Source organism: Octopus sinensis, linkage group LG10, assembly GCF_006345805.1.
Source record: "Octopus sinensis linkage group LG10, ASM634580v1, whole genome shotgun sequence".
Taxonomy (NCBI): domain Eukaryota; kingdom Metazoa; phylum Mollusca; class Cephalopoda; order Octopoda; family Octopodidae; genus Octopus; species Octopus sinensis.
This window is the reverse complement of record NC_043006.1, coordinates 65,390,650-65,407,480: the sequence shown is the minus strand read 5'-3', so window position 1 is coordinate 65,407,480 and position 16,831 is coordinate 65,390,650. Positions and strand designations below refer to the sequence as shown.

Below are 16,831 nucleotides of genomic sequence, written 5' to 3'. Positions count from 1 at the left end.
ATTTGAGAGGATAATACAAAAGTTATGGATGATTTAGTGATTTACTGCAAAGCCCATGGCGGCTAAAATGATCAAAACGGTTGAAAAAAAATAACAAAATAATCAAAAATGACAGAGAATACTGGAATTATTTAATATTTAGTGTGAAGCCCTTTAGCTTCAATCACACTTCAACATCTTCGACTGCATGAGGAAAATAAATTTTCAATTTCTTGCTGGGTGATCTTATTCCATTCTTCCTGAAGGGCATTCCATAATTGCTCAGTTGTTTTAGGATTTCTGGCTTTCGAACGTTTTCCTAGAATATTCCACACATTTTCAATAGGATTAAGATCTGGGCTTTGAGCAAGCCAATCCATAACAATAACCTTTTCAGCCTTGAGAAAGTTCATGACCACCTTAGCCTTGTGACATGGGTCATTGTCCTGCATGAATATGGGTGATCACTTGGTTGAATTTCTCAGCACAGGCAAGACATGATCTTTTACAAGTTGTTTATAAACTCCTGCATTTACCTTCCCATGTAATCGCACCAAAGGGCCCACACCATCTCCAGATATCATCCCCCAAACTATGACACTTCCTTCACCGAATTTAAAACTAGTCTTAAGGCATTTAGGCGACAATTTTTCACCTACTTTTCTACTTTTCTACTTTTCCCATCTGAGCCAAATAACATAAACTTAGATTCATCACTGAAATGCACCGTTTGCCATTTTTCTTGAGACCACAACACATGTTCGGTTGCAAAGATAAGACGACACTTTTTATTCTTGGAGATGATCAGTGGCTTCACTGCAGGTGCTCTTGCTTGTAGGTCATGTTCAACTAAATGACGAGACACAGTTTTTCGAGATAAAGTTTTCTTCAGTACAATGCTCATTTCCCGAGAAACAGCAGCAGCAGTTTTAAATCTGTCCTTTTTAACCAACTTTATCATAGCATGATCTTCTCTTTTGGTCGTTTTTCTTGGCCTACCTGTAGACTTTCTTGCCCTACACGAACTACAATCATCGTAGACCTTAAGAATACCATGAACAACACTTTTTCACTTGTTAACAATCTTTGCAATAGACCTAATACTTAAATTATCTTTCTTTTGAAGCTTAATAATCTGCTGACGAATTGGTAACCAAGTAAGTGGCATTATATTAACAAAGTACACTGCAGATACTCTTACTAATGTTTAGTAAACGAACCGTTAGGTAAACAAATTCAAAACATTAGAGTTTACCGGTTAAATATACTAAAACACGGAGTAAAAGCAACCGTTCTGATCATTTTGGCCGCCATGGGTTTTGCAGTAAATCACTAAATCATCCATAACTTTTGTATTATCCTCTCAAATTACACCAAAATCTCAGACAATAACAATTAATATCGTATTTATTGTCTGTGAAAATTATAGAAAATAAAACAACTTTGATAAAAACTTATACCTACTTTTCTGACGAAAACAATGCCGTTCTGAAAATTTTGGCCGCAACTGTATATACATATATATGATGGGCTTATTTCAGTTTCCATCTACCAAATCCACTCACAAGACTTTGGTCGGCCCAAGGCTATAGTAGAAGACACTTGCCCAAGATGCCACGCAGTAGGACTGAACCCGGAACCATGTGGTTCGTAAGAAAGCTACTTACCACACAGCCACTCTTGCGCCTATGTGGTGTGATGGTGCTGTTGTATAAATCTGCATATAGATGTGGCAGTGCGATAAGAAATCTGTTTTTTCAACCACATGGTATCGGGTTCAGTCCTACTGTGTGGCATCCTAGGCATATGTCTTCCACTATAGCCCCAGACCAACCAAAGCCCTGTGAGTAGATTTGGTAGATGGAAACTGACAGAAGCCTATTGTGTGTGTGTGTGTGTGCATGTGCATGCATGTGTGTGTTATCATCTCCAAGCCTTGACAGCACATGATAGTTGTGTCACAGCCATACAAGTGGTGTCATTTGTTTTTCAGCTTCCATGAAACATGTCATTAAAACAATGATGATTATGTGTTTTTGTCTTAGACAGTAGGGTGTAGTTTGAGGAAGACTTGGTGGCTATTTCTTTGCGGTCAAGCAACCACACAATGACCCATATACTGGGTCATGATGCTGTGGCAGTAGCAGTGGTAAAGCCCTGCGTCAGTCTTAAGTAGATCTATGATCAGAATTATGATTAAACAGATCTGCAATCAAAGACACTCCAACAGAGACCAACCATCCTGCTATGAACAATGCATAAAATACCTTGAAGACCAATGTGATCTTCCAAGCAGGTTGATGATGATGATGGTGGTGGTGGTGGTGGTGACAATGGCAGCCATTAAGGTGGCAACTGGAATGGTGAGGAAAATCATGGAATGGTAATAGCCTGAAGAAACTAAATGTCTTGCCCTTTAGCATTCAGATTACTCTGTCAAATGTAAGGCTTATTTAATCATATTGTTTTGAATTAATGATGCATTATCTCATAGCTTTGAGATTTCAATGATGTGATTGTTTATTTTTAGAATGATATTGTAGGATGAGTGTGAGAGGCTGGATCTGGCTGGCTTAAACATAGAAAGAAAAGGTAGAAGCCAAAAAAGATTTTGTAAATAAGGCAAATAAGATGAGAGAAAAAGAAGAATACAGTTTTGGTACTTACCTAATCAAAACATTTGAGAATCAGCAAACATGTTGATTCCTCCAAGAACCATTGGAAGAGATCCACCAAGTTAAGTAAACCTAAATGGAATGGAAATGTAAATTATTAAAGAATAAAAGGAACAACACATAAGCATACAGACATACATGTAGATATCATCATCATCATCATCATCATTTAACGTCCGTCTTCCATGCTGGCTTGGGTGGGACAGTGCCACAAGAGCCAGCCAGGTCGAAGCCTGCCCCAGACTTCTGTGACTGTTTTGGAAGGATTTTTACAGTTGGATGCCCTTCCTAACACCAATCACTCAGCAGAGTGGACTTAATGCTTTTTACATGGCACAAGCACTGGCGAGGTCAGTTTTGGCAAGGTTTTTACAGCTGGATGCCCTTCCGAAACCCAACCACTCAGCAGAGTGGACTTAGTGCTTTTTTAATTGGCACAAGCATGGGCGAGATCAGTTTTGGTAAGGTTTTTCCAGCTGGATGCCCTTCCAAACAGCAACCACTCAGCAGAGTGGATTTAGTGCGTTTTACATGGCACAAGCACAGGCAAGGTTAGTAGTGCTTTTTTACGTGGCACAAGCATGGGTGAGGTCAGTTTTGGCAAGGTTTTTACAGCTAGATGCCCTTCTAACACAAGCCACTCAGCAGAGTGGACTTAATGCTTTTTATGTGGCACAAGCACAGACAAGGTCAGTTTTGGTAAGGTTTTTACAGCTGGATGCCCTTCCTAACACCAACCACTTTACAGTGTGAAATGGGTGCTTTTTAAGTGGAACCTGCACTGATGGGGTCTATACATTTATATCTGTATGCACAGGCACAACTATGTCGCAAGATGTTTGCTTGGGTAAATGTCTTCCACTACAGCTTCAGGCTAACCAAAGCACCTTGTGAGTGGACTTGGCAAATGGAAACAGAAAGAAGACCGGTCATGTGTGTGTCTGTATTTGTTCCCTACTACCATTTGAGAACTAGTGTTAGTGTGTCTGTGTCCTCATAACTTAGTGGTTCAGCTGAAAAGACTAATAGTAATAGATACCGGACTTTTAAAAAGTAAGTACTGAGGTTGTTTTGTTAATCTAAAGTAAAATTCTTCAAGGTGATGCCCCAGCATGGCCACAATCTAATGACTGGAACAAGTAAAAGATACACATACATGCATACAGACATCATCATCATCATCATCATTTAGCGTCCGTTTTCCATGCTAGCATGGGTTGGATGGGTCAACTGGGGTCTGTGAAGCTGGAAGGCTTCGTCAGGCCCAGTCAGATCTGGCAATGTTTCTACGGCTGGATGCCCTTCCTAACGCCAACCACTCCGCGAGTGTAGTGGGTGTTTTTTATGTGCCACCTGCACAGGTGCCAGACAGAGCTGGCAAACAGCCACGAACGGATGGTGCTTTTACGTGTCACCGGCACGGGGCCAGGCGATGCTGGCAACAGACACGAACGGATAGTGCATTTACGTGCCACCGGCACGGGGGCCAGCCGAGGCTGGCAACGAACACGAACGAATGGTGCTTTTACGTGCCACCGACACGGGGCCAGACAGAGCTGGCAAACGGCCACGAACGGACGGTGCTTTTACGTGTCACCGGCACGGGGGCCAGGCGAGGCTGATATTCTTTTATTCTCTTATTTGCTTCTGTCATTTGGCTGCGGCCATGCTGGAGCACTGCCCTTAGTCAAACAAATCGACCCCAGGACTTATTCTTTGTAAGCCTCGTACTTATTCTATCAGTCTCTTTTGCCAAACTGCTAAGTTACGGGAACAACACAAACACACACACACATATAGACAGGCTTCTTTCAGTTTCCATCTACCAAATCCACTCACAAGGCTTTGGTCTGCCTGAGGCTATAGTAGAAGACACTTAGCCAAAGTGCCACACATTGGGACTGAACCTAGAACTGTGTAGTTGTTAAGCAAGCTACTTACCACACACCCACTCCTGCACCTGTGTATATATAGATATTCACAGGCTTACAAAACATATATACATAAGCAAACACATGATACATATATATATATATATATATACACATACATAGCCAATACACACATATATAGATGTGTGTGTGTGAGTGTGTGATGGGCCTCCTGTTGAAAACAACATGAGTGATCAGTAGTGACGGCAGAAGCAACTCCAACAAACTTGAAGTAATAAGAAGAGGGCAACATTCAAACAAATGATTCACTGAACTAGGTGGTATGACATCACCCTCGTTGGAGATACACCCAGCAACCATCACAGTTTGAGGGAACTAAGTTTTCATGATACATGGGACATCACATGGACTGTAGGTAAGCCACCTGTTGTTCTGGGTGTTGTGCGACTTGTCCTAACAGAAGCTCTTTCCATTTGAGAAAAATCAGATCATCCCCAGCTCAACAGGTTGCCTCAGTTTATTCAGGTGCTTCTCTGCCTTCGAGCAGTTTTCCTTGGTTGTCAGAATTTGTCCTTGCACCACTTATATCAGTAGTAGCAAAAGTCCTCAGTCAGGGCTAGCTTCATGGTGGTGACTCTAACACTCATCTCTCTTGTCAAAGTTCGGATTCCATTGTTTGGCTTTTCTACCACCTTGCTTTGTGGTTAAGAGTCAGAACGCCTACTGTATCCCTTCCTACTAGCCATGTCTTCGTAGTCTCTGTTGCAGCTGTCCATGCCACATCTTAGAGCTTTCACAGAGCATTGAGCAGGAGTCATGTCAACATTTTCATACCCAGTGCAAATCATTGTGATACAAGTAAATCTTTTCCAATATTCAGATGGTTTCCAGTCCTCCATATGAGCTAACTTCTTCCCAACTACAATTTTAATCTTTATGCACTTCAGTGTTGTTGACTATTCACCAATGCATCAAGATGTTCCTGAAAAAAGGAGCCATAAAAAAAAAATCATTAAATTCAGCCCAAACACTCTGCAAATATGGCCAGAGAGATAGGGATTTTAAGTATGAAACAATGAGTACAAAACTGTTTCTTTTTCTATTTTTGTTATTGGTTTGGTCAGAAAAAAAGGGCTGTGCACAGAAAGTAAGGCCTTTCATAGCCCTCTTGGACATTTACAAGTTCAGAGCTGCATAAAAAACACTAATGGCAGAAAGGGAATACTAGAAGGACAATGGTCAAGGGAGAAAGGACACGTCAGATTGATTAGTGCAAGGCCTGGTTAGGGGAAAAAGCAATATGGATGACAACAGATGAGACACATGAGTAAAGATTACTTGAGTTGCACTTACATGAGTCAGCACTAAAGAGCAGAAGCCATTATAGTAGAAAAAGCAGAAAGAGGAGACAGCATGTCTATGGGTCAAAAGTTAGAGTATGTTTGTGAATTACTTCAAGTCAATCAATAAAATGGTCTGTCTATAAATGCAGCCTAAGATGTCTGTTATGTAGAGTAGCAACAAAACTCCAGACATAGGAACATTACGCCATTGTGCGTCTCACTGGAGCTTGGCAGAGGTCCGGTGGTAGTCGTGAGGATAAAGTATTCTAGCCTGAAGATGTGTATTCACCAGGATAGATTTTCAATGTGAGGCATAATTTCTGTAGCAACCTTGAAAATTTTAGTTGCATGCTGTTTGTGTTTAATGGCAAGTGATAATATCTACTTGTATTGAAGGAGAAATGACTGACATGATTCCACGGGAGAATATTTTTTGAGGTCCCTATCTAGAAAGTCAGTGTCAGCTTGGTGTGAGGTGTCTAGATTACAATAACATTGTCGGTGTGATGGTGCAACCCACAGGTTTACTACAATACTAACTTATCGTTATCATTTTATGCCACGACAGTACTGGTGCCATGAAAAAGAATCCAGTACACTCTGTAAAGTGGTTGGCATTAGGAAGGAAGGACATCCAACTGTAGAAATCATACCAAAACTGGCAATTGGACCTTGGTGCAGCTCTCCAACTTGCAAGCTTCCATCAAACTGTCCGACCCATGCTAGTATGAAAAACAGACATTAAATGATGATGATGATGATGACGACGACGATGGTGGTGATGATGATTTTCTATGCTTACATGGGTCAGACTTTGTTGAGGCAGACTTTCTATGATTCAATACTCTCCCTGTTGTCAACTCTCATCTGTTTCCAAGTAAGGTAATATTTTCTCATAGCAAGACATGTTTTTCATGGAATACCAGAAAGGAGCAACCTCACAAGTGGCCACCCAACAGTGTTGAACTACCCAGAATGCATTCACATGATTCTTCTGTGATGCTGTGTATCTTTTTTATACAGATTTATGTACTTGTACCCATCAATATGGAACCAGTGAACAGAAAATATACAAAGATGCTTGATTCTAACAAATGACTCAGATGGTGTATTCTATACAAGAAAATATACGGATAATCCAGAATGTGATGGTTGAAGCTTCATACGGTGGGCCACGAGTTTGGTATCAATGAATCTACCATTCATTTCCATTTATAAAATGTGTGGCGATGATTCATCTACTACTGTTTCATTTATCACCGGTTTTTTTAGAACCCAACTCGTGTGGTAAACAAGAACAGATATGTTCTTCAGTCTACAGATCCATGCAGAGAGTAAACCCATCCACTCAAGCCACATTCACCTCTCTCTCTCACCGACCATTTAAGTCATCCTCAACTCCTTCTCATAGGAATACATGAAGAATTTGGAGAGAAATTAGTCAAAGAGGAAAGTGTCTGTTCTCAATTCTTTCCATTTTCACTGCTATACGACTTCTTTTACCATTGCAACAAAACAAAACTGTCTGCCCTTCCCAAACAAAGGAAGGAGTTAGGGTACTTTTACAATAGATTTGCCTGATAACTGGATCCTTCTTACATGCGACAACAGCTGTTTGACATAACTCCACAAGTCAGCAATGCTAAGACACAGAAAGAACACATGAAGAATGGTTTCATCACTCAATGAGCAACTTGAACAAGCCTAACATACAGCCTCTCTGTACCCATAGTGTCAGACTAAGGATTTCTAGAAGTGTCCATAATCCTCAAGGTGAAATTCCTCCAGACTCGACCAATCAATTGATCTCCAGTGACATCTTGAGTCAATGAAAAAATGGGGCTCTTGCCTATCACTAAACCCCTACAAGATACAAGGATTGACATATCATCAACAATATTCTTTTCTACTCTAGGCACAAGGCCTGAAATTTTTGTGGGGAGAGGGGGTGGCCAGTCGATTAGATTGACCTCAATACGCAACTGGTACTTAATTCATTGACCCTCCGAAAGGATGAAAGGTAAAGTTGACCTCGGCGGAATTTGAACTCAGACTGTAAAGACAGACAAAATACCGCTAAGCATTTTGCCCAGCGTACTAACATTTCTGCCAGCTTGCTGCCTTTGGAAAAGTGGACATTGTTTTCTACTCTAGGCACGAGGCCTGAATTTTGGGGGGAAGGGGGGAAGTCAATTAGATTGACCCCAGTATAAAGTCAGACAATCAGTTGTTATAGGAGGTCAGTAGTAATAGAGTCGTTGCACAAGTTCTCAGTTGGAGTCAGTGTTAGTTACGTGATATATACAAGTCCGAGTTACCACCAAGGTAGAGGTTTCAAAGTCATTGTCTTGCGAAGCTATCAGCAATAGCACAACAGATGAGTCAAAGACAATAAAATGAGGAATACTGCCACAACAGATTAGTGGCGACAAGAATATTGCAGTGTCGACAATAACATACGAAGTGGATGAGGATCCACATTATAACAATAAAAGATACAAAAAGTCTTTTTTTTAAATCCTAAGAGAGGAAAAGCAAGTAAAGCCAACACCTGAGCAGATTAACTCCAGGGTCAAGACTGACAGACAAGAAAAAGAAACAAGCTTCTGAGACCCTCTTGTAAACAATGCTGTTATTACGGCTGGTAACTTTAACTAACATGTTGGACAATACCAGGTTGGCTATTCTAAAATATATGGAGGTTATGGCCATAGCATAATAAATGAAGGTCCTTGGAATTCTATGGTATAAATGACCTAACCATTTTTGTAACGAAAATTTCAGAAAGACAATCAGCCACTAAGCAAGACTTTATTCACACAAGTAAACAGGGTAGACAGATGGATGAGAGAATTAAGCCTTTCCCCAGTGAAGAATGTTCCACTTAACAGAGATTAGTGGTTAGTGACTTCAGAATAAGACCAGCAGAGACTCGAGTACAAATGACAATTTTCAGAAGGAGGACACAGAAGTTGAAAGAGCCATAAAATTGCAGCAGACTCAGAGATATACTAATTGACAAATATGAAAAGAGAGGATGAGAATGAAACCTAAAATAGCTCTGTTGATGAAGCCACAAAGTCTAAAAGACAGGTCTGGAAAGATTGGAAGAAAGTGGGTAGCAAAGAGCTAATGTCAAAAAGTAAGAAGAGAAGCTAGACGTCAGATATATTTAGCAAGGAGAGAAGCCGAAAGTAATAGGTTTGCCAAAGTTTTGAGACATAACGAACAGAAATATTCTAGTTTGAAGGTAGTATCATCATCATCATCATCATCATCATCATCATCATCATCACCACCACTTAATGTCCATGTCCCATGCTGGTATGGGTTCGATGGTTTGACAGGATTCAATTGGCCCAAGTGTTCCAGTGTCTACCTTGTCATGGTTACTGTAATTGGATGCCCTTTCTAATGCAATATGCAAGTGAAAGTCAAGATGTTGCAGTGGAGAAGAGCATAGTGATTGACAATGACACACTTGCTCTTACATAGACATTGGAAATGCTATTATGACAGGTTGATAAATGAGGAGAATGCATGGGACAAAGAGATTGTTCCCTGTGCAGGCTTAAAAAAAGGGACAAGTTATTCTTGTTGACAGCAATTTGGTGACAAATGCAACTCAAGAGATAAAAGCTGAAGTCCACCAAGCCTCAGTTTTCAGCCTCTTTGAGTTTAAAATAAGAAGGATCTCAGCAGATACGATCAACAGAACAGCTTGCTTGTGAAATTAACGTGCAATTGGCTGAGCACTCCATAGACACGTGTACCCTTAACATAGTTCTGAGAGAGATTCAACGTGACAGAGTGTAGCAAGGCCGGCCCTTTGAAATACAGGTACAACTCATTTTTGCCAGTTGAGTGGACTGGAGCAACGTGAAATAAAGTGTCTTGCTCAAGGACACAACGCGTCACCGGGAATTGAACTCATGACCTTACAATCGTGAGCCGATTGCCTTAACCTCTAAGTCACGCACCATCACTAAAATAGACCACCAGGTATAACAGGAGTTTAAGACTAGCTGTTCTCAGGAACCCCTATATAATGATGACCCAGTTCTTGTAAGAAAAGATATGATGTAATTAGAGAAGAAACTCCAGATGTGAGAGCAAAAGCAAGAATCAAGAGGCTTCAAAGAAAACTTAGCAAAGGCTAGAAAAGGAAACAGGAACCTGCTATCATCAGGAAAATGGCCATACTTGATGTGCAGAAAAGAAGTAGGTAAAAACTTAACAATTAACTCAGGGAGGCTAACAAAAAAGGATATCTCCTAATATAATAATGAGCGTAGTGTTTTTATATGTGTGTGTGTGTATATATATATATATATTTGTCCAGAATCACGCTGGATGTGGAGGGGGAGAGAAAATGGTAATTCAGTGAAGGAGAAGTAGTGAGAGTAATAGCCCTGACTGAGAGAGAGTGAGAGAAAGTAATGGCAATGAAAGAAAGGAAAGGGTGATAGATGAATAAGGAAGGAAGGAGTGAAAAAAAATCAGCATTTTAACTCTGTGTGAGTATATGAGTGTATGTGTGTACGTGTACAAGGGAAGTATGTAAATATTTGTATGTGTGATTATTTTGTACTTTATTAATATATAAAATACTACAATTAGCCGACATTATTGACAGCATGTGATCAGCTAATACTTTATAAGCAGTAGATGCTTAGGAGCAGTGAGCACTAAAGGTACACATGAAATGGACGGCATTGGCATCGACCACATTTGGATGGTGCTAGAAAAAGTTCAGAGTTGTAACTTTCGCTGGTAACAGAGAGTTTCTCGCTCAGAGCGAAAAGCTGATTGTATGATACTTGTGTAAGAAGCGTGGTCCTGGGAGATGAAACACAGGCCTAGAATGCAAAGGATTTGCAAAAATTGGAAAGAGAAAGGAACCTTGCTGGGTGTGTAATACATGTTAGAAGAACAGAGTACAAATGAGCTGAGAGGAAATCTGTGTATAAAAGAAATTAAATGTCATAGGCATGAGAGAAGGTTGTGATGGTAGAGGAATCTGATATAAAAGGAGGATGAGATAGATATAAAAGGAAAAGTGCAGAGTGCTCAAAGTGGATGGAACTTATGAAAAAGGGAGACCAAGATAGAGGGTGAAGATTGATCTCAGGATATTGAGTCTCACAGAAATGAAAAAGAACTGTAATGATTGGTGACAAGCAATCCAGGAAAAGACTTGTGCAAGCATGGCATAACAAACATTAAAATAATGGAGTCTGGGATGTACAATATATTTACATCTAGGTCTCTTGCCCAATATGTCTCTGCAGCCTTCCCCTACATCCTTGATATTATCTCTTCTCTCAATCACTCTTTCCTATTCATTGTATCCTGCTTTATCCATGTAACAAGGAATGTCATTGGATCTACCCAACACTCCCTCATCTCTCTGAAAATCCCTCACTCCCTCCTCTATTAACCATATCATGTTGCTCACATAACAAGGAACGGTACTAGACCCACCTGTACTGAGTTCCCCTCCAACCAGCATCCTTATCATTCCACCTTTCCCACCCATCATAATGTGGATAGAGGATTGCATCAGATCTGTTTGTACCCTATACACTCTATCATCCTTTCTGTTCTACAAGTCATCACATCCACTTTCAAAGACACTCATTATTAATATCCCTCACTCTTTCTCTCCCTTACCAAACCTATTACAATTCATCACTCTCTCCCTTTCTTCCACCAACTCATTATAATCACATTGTTTCTACCACCATACACCTGTTCCCTTCACCCACAAGCCAGTCAGGCAGACTTCTTTTACCAGGAAATCATCATCATCATATCCATTTTCCATGCTGGCATGGGTTGGATGGTTTGACAGGAGCTGGCAAGCCAGAGGGCTGCACCAGGCATCAGTTGGTTTTTTACAGCTGGATACCCTTCCTAACACCAACCACTTTACAGAGTATATTGGGTGCTTTTTACATAGCACCAGCACAGATGTTTTATATGTGCCACCTCAATAGTACTGGTGGAACGAAAAAGGCATCCAGTACACAGTATGAAGTGGTTGGTGTTAGGAAGGGCATCCAGCCATAGGAACCAGCCCACCTCTATAAAAATTTTCCAAGCCACAAAAGCAGCGTTTAAGACTGGCTGTCTGTGGGATATCTTATACGTTAATGACTGAATACATAAAGTAGAGTCTGTAGGGAAATTAGAGAAGAAAGTCTTGATGAAGAGGCAACACTTAGAATCAAGAAGCCTCAGCTTGCTTCCCAATTGCATGATCCTAAGTTCAGTACCACTGCATAGCAACTTGAGAGAGCGTCTTCTACTATAGCCCTGATGAAACCAAAGTCTTGTGAGTGGATCTGGGAGATAGAAACTGAAAGAAACTCATATGTGTATGTGTCTGTCTGTTTATGTGAGCGTGTGCGTAACTTTGTCTTGACATCATGCAATGACTGTAAACAGATATCACTGTCATACAAACGGTCTTGTTCATCTTTTGTCTTCCATTGTGAAATATTACATTGCTTAGAAACTAGTGAGGGTTACAACAAGGAATCCAATCATAGAAAATATACCATAACAAATTCCATCTGACCCAAGTAAGCATAGAAAAATGGATGTTAAATGATGTTGAAAATGCACAGGAATCTGCTGCCATCAAGGAAATGGTTCTGATCAGTATGAAGAGAAAAACGAAGTATTAATATACAGCATATACAATGTGAACAATGAGTGTACAGGAAGTCACTCTGCCAGAATTTTGGAAACGATATGTTGCACTGCTTGACATTCATGCCAGAAGCTCCAATATGAACATTTCAGAGTGTTTGGGTGTCAGTCCGCAGACAGTGCAATCTGAGGACATGTATCAAGAGTGATTAAAATCAAACATCCAGGCAACATCATGGTGTTTGGAGTGATTACTAGTGATGGCAACGTTATGCCTCCATTCATCTTCCCACACAGCCTCACACTCAACATGGAGGTCTACATCAAGTGTCTGGAGGAAGTAGTGCTGCCCAGGGTCAAGAGGGTGGCTGCTGGGAGACCCTATGTCTGACAACAGGACTCTGCACCATGACACACAAGCAGGAGAACCCAGTCATGAAAGTCAGAAAATTTCTGTGATCATATCACCCCTAACTGCCCAGACTGCAACCCCCTTCATTATTATGTGTGGGATGCAGTTGAGCGAGTGACCAACAAAACTCCTTGTAACACCAAATATGAACTGAAGGCAAGGATTATGGCAACATTCACCAACTTAAACAAGGAGATCATCCAGGAGAGTTGCTGGAAATTCTGATGGTTGAAGCCAATGGCAATTTTATTGAATAAATTTACTCTTTAGTATTTCAAGATATTTTTATGTAATTTTGGTAAATATATCTGTTAAAATGAGATATCAGTGTTATTTTCATTTTTGTATAATTTAGACAATATATTCACCACAACCTGTATATATGCACATATATATATATATATATATATGTGTGTGTGCAGACATGGTTGTGTGGTAAGAAGCTTGCTTCCTGATCACATAGTTCCAGGTTCAGTCCCATTGCATAGCACCTAGGGCAAGTGTCTTCTATTATAGCCTTGGGCCAACGAAAACCTTGTGAGTTGCTTTGACATACGGAAACTGAAAAAAGCCCATAATATATCTTCATTATCATCACCATCATTTAACATCCGTCTTCCAAGCATGCGTGGATAGGATGGTTGATAGAGCCAGCCAGGTATAAGACGACCCCAGACTACTGAGTCTGTTTTGGTAGGGTTTTTATGGCTGGATGCCCTTCCAAATATATACAGCTGTGTGAAGAAGTGCTGATCTCTAACAGCGGAGGGAAGTTGTGGAAGAGGAAGATCCAGGAAGACTTAGGGACAAGGTGGTAAAGCATGATCTTCGAACATTGGGCCTCACTGAGGCAATGACTAGTGACCAAGATCTTTGGCGATATGCTGTGCTTGAGAAGACCCATCAAGTCAAGAGAAATCATAGTTGTGGCCATTGTCAGTGTTACATAACTGGCACTTATGTCGGTGGCACATAAAAAGAACCCTTCGAGCATTGGGCCACACAGAAGCAATGTGGCTGATGCCAGTGTCACATCAAAAGCAGCTTTCAAGCATTGGGCTTCATGGAGACAATGACAGATAACTGAGACCTTTGTCATTGTACTGTGAATGAGAAGGCCCATCAAGCCAAGGGAAATCATAGTTGTGGCAGATACTGGTGTCATGCATCTGGCACCCAAGCTAGTGGCACATAAAAAGCACCTATTACACTCTCGGAGTGGTTGGCATTAGGAAGAGCATCCAGCCATAGAAACCATACCAAATCAGACTAGAGTTTAGTGCAACCGTCCAACCCATGCCAGCTTGTACAGCAGACATTAAGTGATGATGATGATACATGTGTGTGTGTGTGTGTGTGCCACCAACCCACTGCTTGATTATGTATACATACAGGCATATGTTTACACATACAGATATTACATAGGTGCAGGAGTGGCTGTGTGGTAAGTAGCTTGCTTACCAACCACATGGTTCTGGGTTCAGCCTCAGGCCGACCAAAGCCTTGGGAGTGGATTTGGTAGACGGAAACTGAAAGAAGCCCATCGTGTGACTGTGTTTTTCCCTTCACCATCGCTTGACAACTGATGCTGGTGTGTTTACAACCCTGTAACTTAGCAGTTCAGCAAAAACGACTTATAGAATAAATACTAGGCTTACAAAGAATAAGTCCTGGGGTCGATTTGTTCAAATAAAGGTGATGCTCCAGCATGACCACAGTCAAATAACTGAAACAAATGAAAGAACAAAAGAATATACATATATGTATACATATATAGACAGAGAAAGAGGAAGAGAGGGAAGGTGGGAGAGGCAAAGTTGTGTAGTTACGGAATTTACTTCATACCCACAAAGTTTAAGCCTCCATCCCACTGCATCAACCTTCAGCAAGCGGTTACCAGAGGGAGCAATGGCAGGAATGAAAACTGGTAGATGGATACTGTACAGGATACTATCATATATATATATATATACACATTGCAAACTGCTGTCTATATTAATTTTATATATATATATGGAAACTGAAAAAGCATCGGTGCAGGTGTGGCTGTGTGGTAAGAAGCTTGCTTCCCAACCACATGGTTCCAGGTTCAGTCCCACTGCGTGGCACCTTGGGCAAGTGCCTTCTACTATAGCTTCAGGCCAACCAAAACCTTGTGCATAAATTTGGCAGACAGAAACTGAAAGAAGCCCATAATATTTATATATATATATATGTATATATATTTATGTGTGTATGTCTTTGTGTTTGTCCTCCCCCACCATCACTTGAAAACTGATGTTGGTGTGCTAATGTCCCCAAAACTTAGTGGTTTGGCAGAAAAGACCAATAGAATAAATACTAGGCTTGCAACGAATAAGTCATGGGGTCGATTTCTTCAACTAAAGGTGGTGCTCCAGCATGGCCACAGTCAAATGACTGAAACATGTAATGGAGTAAAAGAATATATATATATATCGTTTGTAGAAAACATAAATCCAGAGACGTACACTCTAAGATGTAGAACAGTGAATATTTTAATAATGGGGAAGGCCGGTTTATGGTATCACCTTGGGTTTCCCATCCATAAAGGGTTTAGCTTTATGGTGTATTGTCAGACCCCAAAAACTGTTAACCTAAGACCTCTTCAAAATATGGAGGGGGTTTACCTTCGTAACAAGGCTTTTCTTAGGCCAACAGGTTTCGGGGTCTGACAATACACCATAAAGCTAAACCTCTTATGGACAGGAAACCCAAGGTAATACCATAAACCAGCCTCCCCTCTTTTTTAATATATATATATATATATATAATCTTACTTCCCAACCACATGGTTCCGGGTTCAGTCCTGCAGCATGGCACCTTGGGCAAGTGTCTTCTACTACAGCTTCGGGCCACCAAAGCCTTGTGAATGGATTTGGTAGACGGAAACTGAAAGAAGCCCATTGTATATATATATGTATACATTTATGTGTGCGTCTTTGTGTCTGTCCCCTCACCATCGCTTAACAACCGATGTTGGTGCGTTTACATCCTCACATCTTAGCTATTCAGCAGAGGAGACTGATTGAATAAGCACCAGGCTTACAAAGAATAAGTCCTGGGGTCAATTTCTCTGACTAAAAGGCAGTGCTCCAGCATGGCCACAGTTAAATGACTGAAACTACTAACAGAATATATATAGGTTTGGTTGTAGAAATACGATTGATAGAACTCATAACATGAATATATATATATATAATGTTGAGTCAAGTAAAACCAAAATCATAACAATGGTCACTGCCACCTGACTGGTTCCTGTGCCAGTGGCACGTAAAAAGTACCTACCACACTCTCGGAGCTATTGATATTAGGATGGGCATCCAGCTGGAGAAACCTTATCAGATGAAATTGGAGTCTGGTGCAGCCACTGGCTCTCCAAACCTCAGTCAAACATTCCAACCCATGCCAGCATGGAAAACAGCCGTTAAATGATGATGATGATGATATATATATATATATTGCTCAATTCATCTAACAGAAGAAATGTACACACACATGGAACCTTAAAGGACACAAAAATGTAAGCCTAAAGACTTAACAAACTTTTTCCTTTTTTCCCTCTCTATATTCCTCCGATAAACTCTAAATCATTCTGACAATGTTTGTTCAATGGAATGAGATAAATGCTAATTTACTTCAAAATAACAAACTGAAACTGAAACAGTTGTAAATGTTTTTTAACTACAATTAAACAATGACCTTTAAATACCAGTGATCAACTTCTAGTTGTTAATTGTTGCTCCATTTCTGTTCTTATCTGAATATATATATATATATATATATATATATATACACATATATATATATATCATCATCATCATTGTTTGACGTCTGCTTTCCATGCTAGCATGG

The 16,831-nt window shown here is 40.4% G+C and overlaps 1 protein-coding gene across 7 annotated transcripts in view; it reads right to left on the bottom strand.

Annotated features, from left to right (window-relative positions):
- Window positions 1-16,831, bottom strand: part of LOC115216341 (serine/threonine-protein kinase tousled-like 2) — a 393,881-nt gene that overhangs the window by 369,083 nt on the left and 7,967 nt on the right. For all 7 annotated transcript variants that reach the window (XM_029785573.2, XM_029785584.2, XM_029785572.2 and 4 more), the window contains exon 2: window positions 2,647-2,726. The gene's annotated coding sequence lies outside the window, so the exon portion shown is untranslated. The remainder of the gene's footprint in view (window positions 1-2,646; window positions 2,727-16,831) is intronic.